The sequence below is a fragment of the Lissotriton helveticus genome, chromosome 2_1 (genome assembly GCF_964261635.1).
Source record: "Lissotriton helveticus chromosome 2_1, aLisHel1.1, whole genome shotgun sequence".
In the NCBI taxonomy this organism is placed as follows: domain Eukaryota; kingdom Metazoa; phylum Chordata; class Amphibia; order Caudata; family Salamandridae; genus Lissotriton; species Lissotriton helveticus.
The window spans coordinates 307,193,331-307,205,832 of record NC_136059.1 but is presented as its reverse complement, the minus strand read 5'-3'; positions in this window follow the sequence as shown (position 1 = coordinate 307,205,832).

Sequence of the window (12,502 nt, the reverse complement as noted above, 5' to 3'; positions counted from 1 at the left end):
AGTTAACTGATCCCAGTGAGCTTGCTAAAGAGGCGGACCGCTGGACTAGCACCAGGGTCCACAAGGGGGTGGTAAGTACCCCAACCAAAGGTGGACAGGGTCCCCAGCAGAAGAGTGGGGGGGACACGGGTAATCAAAAGGAGTCTTCTAAAGGGCCCCAAAGTAGTTCCCAGGAGAAGGTGTCTCAACCCCCCCAGCCTAAGAAGTCCAGGCCCCCTAAGGGCACGCAGGACAGAAGGGCCCCACTTACTTGCTATTCGTGTAGGGAGGTGGGGCACAATGCCCCCAAATGTCCAAAGAAGAAATCAGCACCCACTGGTGCTTCAGCTCCAGCTCCGGCGTTAGCCAGTGTAGCTTTGGGAGGGGATTTGATTTCTAGTGGGGAGAAGGGGTTAGCATTGATGACCCTTGTCTCTCTAGGAGACCAAGAGATGGCCCCGGAAACCTTGCTGCCCCAAAACACTAAGAAATACGGGCAGAAGGTGACCATCAATGGACAGGAAGTGGAGGCTCTGAGAGACACAGGGGTCAGCGTGACATCTGTCAGGTGTCGGTGGGTGACTGAAGAGCAAATTGTTCCCAAGGTACTCCGGCCTGTGGTGTCATCTGACAGTTCAGTGCGCTACTGCAAGTTGGCAAAGGTTCCATTTGAATGGGGAGGAGTCTCCGGTATTTTGGAAATTGTTGTAAGTGATGCCTTGCCAGTAGATTGTCTATTAGGTAATGACCTGGAGAGCTCCCCCTGGAAAGAGGTGGAGCACCGGACTCACTTGGAGATGTTGGGTTTGCCTGCGTGGATCTGTGTGTCCACCCGTGCAATGACAGCCAGAGAGGGCGGTCTAGCAGAACTGGAGCCTGGAACAATGGCCCAGGAACCTGCCAAGAGAGGAAGGGGTAGAGGGCGCGGGAAACCAGCCCCCACTGTTCCCACGGTCCAGGAGGAAGCAGACCCTGAGGGGGATGCCCTGGAACCGACAGGGGAGCAGGTGGCCGAACTAGGGGAATTGCCTGAGCTGTCCCAGTGGCAGCAAGAGGGTGGTCCCTCCAGGGAGGAATTCTGCCAGGCTCAGAAGGAGTGCCCTTCTCTCATTGGTGTGCGGCAGCAGGCTGCCGACCAGGCCGCAGGCCTGGGGTCCAAGGAGCATTTGATCTACTGGGAGGATGACTTACTTTATAGTGAGCCTAAGTTCGCTGAGCCCGGTGCAGCCCGTGTGCTAGTAGTACCGGAGCGCTTCAGGAACTTCCTACTGGGTCTGGCTCATGACGTGCCTCTCGCAGGACATCTGGGGCAAGACAAGACCTATCACAGGCTTGTCACCCATTTCTACTGGCCCCAGATGAAGACGCACGTCTCTGCCTTTTGTAAATCTTGCCAGACTTGTCAGGCCAGTGGCAAGAGCGGAGGGAAGCGTGTGGCCCCCCTCCAACCCTTTCCCGTGGTGAGCACCCCTTTTGAGCGGGTGGGCATTGACATCGTGGGGCCCCTGGATCCCAAGACAGCCCTAGGCAACAGGTTTATCCTGGTCTTGGTGGACCATGCCACTCGGTACCCGGAAGCCATCCCGCTCCGGACAGTCACCGCCCCAGTGGTGGGCGTGCCCTGATGGGGATCTTTTCCCGTGTGGGATTTCCCCGCGAGGTCGTCTCAGACAGAGGGACAAACTTCATTTCTAGGTATATGAAGTCCCTGTGGAGTGAGTGTGGGGTGACATACAAATTCACCACTCCTTACCACCCTCAAGGAAATGGGCTGGTTGAAAGATTCAACCACACATTGAAGGGCATGATTATGGGCCTGGAAGAGCCCATGAGGCGGAAATGGGATGTCTTGTTGCCATGCCTGTTGTTTGCCTACAGGGAGGTGCCTCAGAAATCCTTAGGGTTCAGTCCCTTTGAGTTGCTGTATGGCCACCCTGTCAGAGGGCCTCTTACTCTGGTGAAGGAGGGGTGGGAGAAATCCCGTGGGAAAACCCCTCAGGATGTGTTCAGCTATGTGCTGGCCATTCGCAACCAGACCAAGCGCTTCAGGAAGCTCGCTCAAGAGAACCTGGAGGCTAGCCAGGAGGAAATGAAGAGGTGGTATGACCAGAACACTACTCTGGTTGAGTTCCACCCTGGTCAGAAAGTGTGGGTGATGGCGCCAGTGGAGCCTTGTGCGCTCTGTGACAAGTGGTCCGGGCCATATGATGTGGTGGAGCGCAAGAGCGAGGTTACCTATTTGGTTAACCTGAAGACTCCCAGGCAGCCCCTGAGAGTGCTACATGTGAACCGCCTCAAACCCCACTTTGAGAGGACTGAAGTGACTATGCTTATGGCTACCGATGCTGGAGGGGAGGAGGATAGTGATCCTCTCCCTGACCTCCTGGCAGTCAAGGAGCAAGATGGGTCAGTGGATGGTGTGGTCCTCTCCCCCACCCTGACTCCAGAACAGCAGGAGGACTGTCGCCAAGTCTTGGGTCAGTTCGCCCCCCTGTTCTCCCTGACCCCAGGTGTCACCAAGTGGTGCGTCCACGACGTGGACACTGGAGACAGTCTGCCTGTGAAAGAGAAGTTTTACAGAGTGGCTGACAAGGTCAGAGCCAGCATCAAGGAAGAAGTTTCCAAGATGCTGACGCTAGGGGTTATTGAGCCCTCCAGCAGCCCCTGGGCTAGCCCAGTGGTCTTAGTGCCTAAGAAAGCTGCTACCCCCGGTGGCACCCCAGAACTTCGGTTCGCGTGGACTACCGTGGGCTCAATGTAGTCACCAAGACTGACGCGCACCCCATCCCCAGAGCTGATGAGCTGGTGGATCGGTTGGGAGCCGCCCAGTACCTGAGCACTTTTGATTTGACTTCAGGGTACTGGCAGATTGCCTTAACCGAGGGGGCCAAGGAGAGGTCAGCATTTTCAACACCAGAGGGGCACTTCCAGTTCCGTGTCATGCCCTTCGGGTTGAAAAATGCCCCCGCCACATTTCAGAGATTGGTCAACCAGGTACTGGCGGGGCTGGAGCAATTCAGCGCAGCCTACCTGGATGACATTGCTGTGTTCAGCTCCACTTGGGAGGAACACCTGCAGCACCTCACTGAAGTGTTGAAGGCTCTGCAAAAGGCAGGCCTCACTATCAAGGCCAGTAAATGCCAGATAGGGCAGGGATCTGTGGTGTACTTGGGACACCAGGTAGGGAGCAGCCAGGTGGCGTCCCTACAGGCAAAGATTGATACCATTCTGGCTTGGGAACCCCCCAAGACCCAGACTGAGGTAAGAGCCTTTCTAGGTCTCACCGGGTATTACAGACGGTTTGTCAAAGGTTATGGCACCATTGTGGCCCCTTTGACAGAGCTGACATCTAGGAATCAGCCCAGAAAAGTGAATTGGACTGAGGCCTGTCAAACTGCTTTTGACACCCTCAAAACTGCCATGTGCACAGCACCGGTGCTTAAGGCACCTAACTTTTCCAGTGAGTTCAGAGCAAGGCGTGGGAGCAGTGCTCTCACAGATCAATGAGGAGGGAGGAGACCAACCAGTGGCTTTCATTAGCCGAAGGCTAATCCCCAGGGAACAGAAATGGAGTGCCATTGAAAGAGAAGCTTTCGCTGTGCTCTGGGCTCTGAAGAAGCTGAGGCCCTACCTGTTTGGGACTCACTTCCGTGTTCAGACCGACCACAGGCCCCTCAGATGGTTAATGCAGATGAGGGGTGAGAATCCAAAATTGTTGAGGTGGTCCATTTCCCTACAGGGGATGGACTTTACGGTGGAGCACCGCCCTGGTACAGAACACGCCAATGCTGGCGGTCTGTCCAGATTCTTCCGCCTTAGTGATGAGGACTCCCAAGAGGTTGGGTAGTTCTCCCCACTTTCAGCTGGGGGGACCCGTGTTAGACCTGACACCTTTTGGCGTGGTTCTTCCCCCATCTTTTGGCCTCTGACTCATGTGTTTTGATGCTGTGCTGGATTTCGTTTTTGCTGATTTAGATGCTTTGGACACTCTGCCACTGCTGATCAGTGTCAGAGTCTAAGTGCTCCCTCTGTAAATTGTCATATTAATTGAATATACCTGATTGGCATATTTGTATCACCATGGAGTCCCTAGTAAAGTGCACTGTGTGTGCCAGGGCTGGTGATGACAGATGCTACTAGTGGGCCTGCAGCGCAGATTACGCCACCCACATGAGTAGCTTTAAAATGGTGACTCAGGCCTGCCAGCGCAGGGCCTGTGTGCAGTCAGTGGACTGCCCTGTCCCCCTGGCCAGTGTCTCCACTGGCTGGGCCTAACCCTTCCCTGTCTGTGCACATCAGCCACCCCTATGGAAGGCTCAAGGTACCCCCCTGGGCAGGGTGCAGTGTATGGATAAGGTAGAGCATGTACTAGTGCAGGTCACATGCTCTGGTAGAGGGCTGCAGCCATTTTATGTGCTCACTGCTGTAAGGCTATCTTGCTCCATAGAGTAACATGGAGGGGGCTGGGCCCATGTGATACCAGCCTATCTTCCCATAGGAACAAGATGGGACATAAGTGAAAGATATCCCTGAACTCAGAATTTAATGACACATCTTTTAGTGAAGGGTGTTTTTAAATCCTGTGTTGGAGAATAGCACTTTTAGAAAGTGGCTGTTCTCTTGTTTAAACCTTTCTGTGTGCCTGGGTTTGTGGAATGCCTGCCTGGTCTGGATGTGACAGGGGGGGTTGCAGAGCCCCCAGAGGAGAGGGTCGGAGCCAGCCCGGGGATGAAAGGGCACATCTGCCTGCCTGGGAGGTGGGAGGAAGAAACGCCTGATAAGTGCTGGGCTGTGCCGGCCTGCCTCCCCCATGCTAGCTCCCTCCTGCCGGTCAACTGACACCTCTGACCCTGAAGCTGACAGGAAGAAGAAAACCAGAGACACCTCAGTGCTCCGCAACCCCCAGAACTGGTTTAGACTGGACTCAGGGCTCCTTGCACAAAGACTTCAAAGGACTTCAAAGACATTGAGGGGTATAAGGAAAGGACCCCTGACTACAGAAGATTAGATTCTGAAATTCTACAAACAAGAAGGAACCTCTGCTGGAAGGAGGACGGCTGGGGAACTAAAGGAAGACTGCCTTGCTGTGTGCTCTAAGGGCTGACCTGTTCTGCTGTCTAACTGGAAGCTGAGGAGGAGAAAGGGACTTTGCTGTGTGCTGTGACCCTGCCTGCTTGAAACTGCCAAGACTCTGCTGTGTGCTGTGTCTGCAACTTGAATCTCCAAGGGCCTGAGAAGAGCTGGCCTCCTGTTGGGAACCCAGGGTTAAAGGTTCCTAAAGCTGTGCCAGAAAACAGCTGCAAAATCGTGCTGTTGTGACCCGAGACGCGTGGTACTCGACTGCGGAGCGTGAGGAAGGGATCGGTGTGCTCATCGGCACATTCCCAGTGAGGGTCGGAGGCTTGTGGCGCCTCCCCTCGTGAAATCCGCTCCAAGGTCGAGAGGGGGGTCTATTCGTGACCAGCGCCCTTGAAAACCCTTTGCCGCCAAATCACCACCGCGGCCCGGGGCCAGGGAAACCCCCCCCGTAACTAGCTTCGAGGTCCAGGCGCTGCCGCGGCGAAGACCGAAGCCGCCGCGCTCCCATTGGTGAAGGGAGCCAAGCCCCCTCACTACAGGTTGCGCAGGATTTTTTCTTTTTTGGTGGAACCTTTTTAGGTGAAAAAGTTAGGAAGCATCATGTCTCGGAAAGCGCCAAGCGTGAATGGAGAAGTGGAAGTGGAATTTGAAATCCAGGAGTTGTTAACCTATAACAAGGAGCAACTGAGAAAAGTCTGCAGACAGCTTGAATGCCCAGTAAGGGGCGGCGCAAACAAGGAAGAGCTACGGACAGCTCTGAGGGCCTGGTGGGAGGCCATACATGGTGTTCCAGAAGTTACTACTGGAGAGGGAGGCACACCGGAGAATGGGTTTTTGTCCAGTGAATTGCCAGTGAGGAAGCCAGGGTCTAGGACCGGCAGCAACCGCTCCAGTAGGGTTATTTCTCCAGAGGAAATAGAGGAGAATCAGAGAGTTAGGGCCCATGAGATTGAGCTTTTTAAGCTCAAAGCGCAAGCAGAGGCGAAGGAGAGAAGAACCGCTTTCGCTTTGGAGGAGAGGAAACTCCAATTGGCTCATGAGTTGAGCATGAAGGAATTGGGCTTCAAATTTAAAGAGGTGGTGTCCAGTTCTAATGGTGGCAGCGCACAACCAGTACAGGCGGGTAAGGTATACATACCAAAGGATCTGGTACAGAATTATCAGAGAGGTGAGGATATTTATGCGTGGTTCAGAGCGTATGAACTTGCCTTAAAGATGAATGAAGTGCCTGAGAAGAATTGGGGGGCAGGATTCTGGAAGCATTTTGAGGCCTCTGGGAGGGATGTTTTGGCACCCTTGGAAGCAGAGAATGCTTTATCCTACCCCGCCATGAAGGAGGCTTTGTGCCTCAGGTATGGGCTCACTGCTGAACAGTACCGCCAGAAGTTTAGGAACTTCAAGAAGCTTGAGTCAAGTACTTGGGTGGAGTGTGTGAGTATGTACACGCGTGCACTGGAAGGTTGGATGAAGGGCAGCAAAGTTACTGATTATGTGGGGTTGTGTCACTTGATTAGTAGGGAGCACTTAAGTAGTTTATGTGTCCCAGAGCTGCGCCAGCATCTTTTGGATAGTAAGTTAACTGATCCCAGTGAGCTTGCTAAAGAGGCGGACCGCTGGACTAGCACCAGGGTCCACAAGGGGGTGGTAAGTACCCCAACCAAAGGTGGACAGGGTCCCCAGCAGAAGAGTGGGGGGGACACGGGTAATCAAAAGGAGTCTTCTAAAGGGCCCCAAAGTAGTTCCCAGGAGAAGGTGTCTCAACCCCCCCAGCCTAAGAAGTCCAGGCCCCCTAAGGGCACGCAGGACAGAAGGGCCCCACTTACTTGCTATTCGTGTAGGGAGGTGGGGCACAATGCCCCCAAATGTCCAAAGAAGAAATCAGCACCCACTGGTGCTTCAGCTCCAGCTCCGGCGTTAGCCAGTGTAGCTTTGGGAGGGGATTTGATTTCTAGTGGGGAGAAGGGGTTAGCATTGATGACCCTTGTCTCTCTAGGAGACCAAGAGATGGCCCCGGAAACCTTGCTGCCCCAAAACACTAAGAAATACGGGCAGAAGGTGACCATCAATGGACAGGAAGTGGAGGCTCTGAGAGACACAGGGGCCAGCGTGACATCTGTCAGGTGTCGGTGGGTGACTGAAGAGCAAATTGTTCCCAAGGTACTCCGGCCTGTGGTGTCATCTGACAGTTCAGTGCGCTACTGCAAGTTGGCAAAGGTTCCATTTGAATGGGGAGGAGTCTCCGGTATTTTGGAAATTGTTGTAAGTGATGCCTTGCCAGTAGATTGTCTATTAGGTAATGACCTGGAGAGCTCCCCCTGGAAAGAGGTGGAGCACCGGACTCACTTGGAGATGTTGGGTTTGCCTGCGTGGATCTGTGTGTCCACCCGTGCAATGACAGCCAGAGAGGGCGGTCTAGCAGAACTGGAGCCTGGAACAATGGCCCAGGAACCTGCCAAGAGAGGAAGGGGTAGAGGGCGCGGGAAACCAGCCCCCACTGTTCCCACGGTCCAGGAGGAAGCAGACCCTGAGGGGGATGCCCTGGAACCGACAGGGGAGCAGGTGGCCGAACTAGGGGAATTGCCTGAGCTGTCCCAGTGGCAGCAAGAGGGTGGTCCCTCCAGGGAGGAATTCTGCCAGGCTCAGAAGGAGTGCCCTTCTCTCATTGGTGTGCGGCAGCAGGCTGCCGACCAGGCCGCAGGCCTGGGGTCCAAGGAGCATTTGATCTACTGGGAGGATGACTTACTTTATAGTGAGCCTAAGTTCGCTGAGCCCGGTGCAGCCCGTGTGCTAGTAGTACCGGAGCGCTTCAGGAACTTCCTACTGGGTCTGGCTCATGACGTGCCTCTCGCAGGACATCTGGGGCAAGACAAGACCTATCACAGGCTTGTCACCCATTTCTACTGGCCCCAGATGAAGACGCACGTCTCTGCCTTTTGTAAATCTTGCCAGACTTGTCAGGCCAGTGGCAAGAGCGGAGGGAAGCGTGTGGCCCCCCTCCAACCCTTTCCCGTGGTGAGCACCCCTTTTGAGCGGGTGGGCATTGACATCGTGGGGCCCCTGGATCCCAAGACAGCCCTAGGCAACAGGTTTATCCTGGTCTTGGTGGACCATGCCACTCGGTACCCGGAAGCCATCCCGCTCCGGACAGTCACCGCCCCAGTGGTGGGCGTGCCCTGATGGGGATCTTTTCCCGTGTGGGATTTCCCCGCGAGGTCGTCTCAGACAGAGGGACAAACTTCCTTTCTAGGTATATGAAGTCCCTGTGGAGTGAGTGTGGGGTGACATACAAATTCACCACTCCTTACCACCCTCAAGGAAATGGGCTGGTTGAAAGATTCAACCACACATTGAAGGGCATGATTATGGGCCTGGAAGAGCCCATGAGGCGGAAATGGGATGTCTTGTTGCCATGCCTGTTGTTTGCCTACAGGGAGGTGCCTCAGAAATCCTTAGGGTTCAGTCCCTTTGAGTTGCTGTATGGCCACCCTGTCAGAGGGCCTCTTACTCTGGTGAAGGAGGGGTGGGAGAAATCCCGTGGGAAAACCCCTCAGGATGTGTTCAGCTATGTGCTGGCCATTCGCAACCAGACCAAGCGCTTCAGGAAGCTCGCTCAAGAGAACCTGGAGGCTAGCCAGGAGGAAATGAAGAGGTGGTATGACCAGAACACTTCTCTGGTTGAGTTCCACCCTGGTCAGAAAGTGTGGGTGATGGCGCCAGTGGAGCCTTGTGCGCTCCGTGACAAGTGGTCCGGGCCATATGAGGTGGTGGAGCGCAAGAGCGAGGTTACCTATTTGGTTAACCTGAAGACTCCCAGGCAGCCCCTGAGAGTGCTACATGTGAACCGCCTCAAACCCCACTTTGAGAGGACTGAAGTGACTATGCTTATGGCTACCGATGCTGGAGGGGAGGAGGATAGTGATCCTCTCCCTGACCTCCTGGCAGTCAAGGAGCAAGATGGGTCAGTGGATGGTGTGTTCCTCTCCCCCACCCTGACTCCAGAACAGCAGGAGGACTGTCGCCAAGTCTTGGGTCAGTTCGCCCCCCTGTTCTCCCTGACCCCAGGTGTCACCAAGTGGTGCGTCCACGACGTGGACACTGGAGACAGTCTGCCTGTGAAACAGAAGTTTTACAGAGTGGCTGACAAGGTCAGAGCCAGCATCAAGGAAGAAGTTTCCAAGATGCTGACGCTAGGGGTTATTGAGCCCTCCAGCAGCCCCTGGGCTAGCCCAGTGGTCTTAGTGCCTAAGAAAGCTGCTAACCCCGGTGGCACCCCAGAACTTCGGTTCGCGTGGACTACCGTGGGCTCAATGCAGTCACCAAGACTGACGCGCACCCCATCCCCAGAGCTGATGAGCTGGTGGATCGGTTGGGAGCCGCCCAGTACCTGAGCACTTTTGATTTGACTTCAGGGTACTGGCAGATTGCCTTAACCGAGGGGGCCAAGGAGAGGTCAGCATTTTCAACACCAGAGGGGCACTTCCAGTTCCGTGTCATGCCCTTCGGGTTGAAAAATGCCCCCGCCACATTTCAGAGATTGGTCAACCAGGTACTGGCGGGGCTGGAGCAATTCAGCGCAGCCTACCTGGATGACATTGCTGTGTTCAGCTCCACTTGGGAGGAACACCTGCAGCACCTCACTGAAGTGTTGAAGGCTCTGCAAAAGGCAGGCCTCACTATCAAGGCCAGTAAATGCCAGATAGGGCAGGGATCTGTGGTGTACTTGGGACACCAGGTAGGGAGCAGCCAGGTGGCGTCCCTACAGGCAAAGATTGATACCATTCTGGCTTGGGAACCCCCCAAGACCCAGACTGAGGTAAGAGCCTTTCTAGGTCTCACCGGGTATTACAGACGGTTTGTCAAAGGTTATGGCACCATTGTGGCCCCTTTGACAGAGCTGACATCTAGGAATCAGCCCAGAAAAGTGAATTGGACTGAGGCCTGTCAAACTGCTTTTGACACCCTCAAAACTGCCATGTGCACAGCACCGGTGCTTAAGGCACCTAACTTTTCCAGTGAGTTCAGAGCAAGGCGTGGGAGCAGTGCTCTCACAGATCAATGAGGAGGGAGGAGACCAACCAGTGGCTTTCATTAGCCGAAGGCTAATCCCCAGGGAACAGAAATGGAGTGCCATTGAAAGAGAAGCTTTCGCTGTGCTCTGGGCTCTGAAGAAGCTGAGGCCCTACCTGTTTGGGACTCACTTCCGTGTTCAGACCGACCACAGGCCCCTCAGATGGTTAATGCAGATGAGGGGTGAGAATCCAAAATTGTTGAGGTGGTCCATTTCCCTACAGGGGATGGACTTTACGGTGGAGCACCGCCCTGGTACAGAACACGCCAATGCTGGCGGTCTGTCCAGATTCTTCCGCCTTAGTGATGAGGACTCCCAAGAGGTTGGGTAGTTCTCCCCACTTTCAGCTGGGGGGACCCGTGTTAGACCTGACACCTTTTGGCGTGGTTCTTCCCCCATCTTTTGGCCTCTGACTCATGTGTTTTGATGCTGTGCTGGATTTCGTTTTTGCTGATTTAGATGCTTTGGACACTCTGCCACTGCTGATCAGTGTCAGAGTCTAAGTGCTCCCTCTGTAAATTGTCATATTAATTGAATATACCTGATTGGCATATTTGTATCACCATGGAGTCCCTAGTAAAGTGCACTGTGTGTGCCAGGGCTGGTGATGACAGATGCTACTAGTGGGCCTGCAGCGCAGATTACGCCACCCACATGAGTAGCTTTAAAATGGTGACTCAGGCCTGCCAGCGCAGGGCCTGTGTGCAGTCAGTGGACTGCCCTGTCCCCCTGGCCAGTGTCTCCACTGGCTGGGCCTAACCCTTCCCTGTCTGTGCACATCAGCCACCCCTATGGAAGGCTCAAGGTACCCCCCTGGGCAGGGTGCAGTGTATGGATAAGCGCTCAACAATGTCAGGCATTAGCTTGCTTCTTTACTGAGAAAATCGACAAAATTATCTCAGACATCAATACTAAAATATCTAATGATGATCCTCCCCCTCTGTCTAACCCCAGCCTACCTCAACCCACTACTGTTGACAAAAACCTGCTGGAAGCCTGGCCGAATCTCTCATTAGAGAATCTCAAAGGAATCCTAAAAACTGTCAAATCCGGTTCCCCTAGGGACCCCATCCCTATTAAAATTATAAAACAATTGGATGACCAGTCCCTGAATATCATTGCCAACCTCTTAAACTTGTCCCTCGACCTCGCCACTGTCCCGGCCTTATGGAAGCACGCCATGGTGACACCCCTCTTGAAAAAGCCTAATGCTAACCCAGAAATACTGGCCAACTATAGGCCTATATCTCTGCTTCCTGCTTTTTCTAAGTGCCTCGAGAGACACGTACACTCCACGCTAGCCACTTTTGCAGAAGAAAACCTCCTACTCCACCCTTCGCAATCTGGTTTCAGGGCTGGTTTCTCGACGGAGACCGCCCTGTTAGGTGTCACTGAAAATATCCGACAACGTCTTGACCAAGGCCAAACGGTAGCACTTGTGCTGCTGGATCTAAGCGCGGCGTTCGACACCATCTCCCACGAAACGCTCCTCAGAGAATTACACACAAATGGCATAAGAGGAAAGGCTCTGGAATGGATCAAATCCTTTCTGGCAAACAGAACCTTTCAGATCGCATCAGCACAGGCCGAATCAGACACCTTACCCGCAGCTCATGGAGTGCCACAGGGGTCCATTCTGAGCCCTCTGTTTTTTAATATCTATCTCAAACCATTGGTAGAACTTGTTGAGAAGCTAGGGCTCACACTCATGAACTACGCTGACGACACCCAAATCATTTTTTCCTTGTCTAATTCTTGTCCCCACTCCCCGTCACTACTCAAGGAAGGATTACTAAAAATACTGAACTGGATGACAGCAAACCAGTTAAAACTGAACGGGGACAAGACGGAAATTCTGATTTTGGGAAAAGACAAAGATCTCTGGAACCCCGCGCATTGGCCAGAACAGATGGGTATTCTTCCTACCCCGGTGTCCTATGCTCGAAATCTGGGTTTTGTATTAGACAACGCCTTATCCATGGATAAGCAGGCCAGCAAAGTTACTGGAGTGTGTCTCACCATAACCAGATGGTTGAGAAAAATCCTATGGATGTTGCCTATGTCAACTCAGAAGACCGTAGTCAATGCCCTTATCACATCAAGGCTTGACTACGGCAACATCCTATATTTAGGCGCAAATAAATCTGTCACTGGACGACTACAAGTGGCGCAAAACGCTGCGGTCAGACTCCTGTGTAAGATTCCTAGGAACGCTGGTGTCTCGAACCATCGCCGAGACCTTCACTGGCTCAGGATTGAGAACAGAGTTCGCTTCAAGGCCTTGAACTACATGTTCCAAATAAAAACAGGAGGAGCCCCAAAATACCTCCAATCCCTTGCTTGCCTTTACACACCTAAGAGAAACCTCCGGTCCCA